At 69.3% G+C, this 358-nt stretch overlaps 1 protein-coding gene across 1 annotated transcript in view; it reads left to right on the forward strand.

Moving 5' to 3' along the window:
* Tiam1 (TIAM Rac1 associated GEF 1) overlaps positions 1–358 on the forward strand; it is a 401135-nt gene that overhangs the window by 27169 nt on the left and 373608 nt on the right. The window lies entirely within an intron of this gene.

Genomic DNA, 358 nt, shown 5'->3' on the forward strand with positions numbered 1-358 from the left:
ATCAACTTCGGGGCAGGGGGCGTACGCGCGCCGTGTGTGTCTGTGTGAGCATCGCGTTCTGTATTGGGCACCCACGGGCCTGGCTTTTCTGCTGCGCGGCCGGGGCGCTCACCTTGGCCATCCGTGTGGCGCCCTGGGCCGGGCACCCTGGGTGGAGAGCCCCGGGCGAGCACCTAGGGCTGGGGACCGGCGGAGGGCCCAGGAGGGAGCATTGGAAACCAAATTCTGCGGCTGTGCAGACAATGAATGGTGGGGTGGCGGTGGTCCCCGTGTCGGATGGTGTCCTCGCCTCGCCCTCTCGCCAGCTCTGCCGCTCAGATGCTGCTCCGCACCCGGCTGGGGACCCACTTGGGCCCGC

This window comes from Fukomys damarensis, unplaced genomic scaffold (assembly GCF_012274545.1).
Source record: "Fukomys damarensis isolate Sample0158 unplaced genomic scaffold, DMR_v1.0_HiC HiC_scaffold_24, whole genome shotgun sequence".
In the NCBI taxonomy this organism is placed as follows: Eukaryota; Metazoa; Chordata; class Mammalia; order Rodentia; family Bathyergidae; genus Fukomys; species Fukomys damarensis.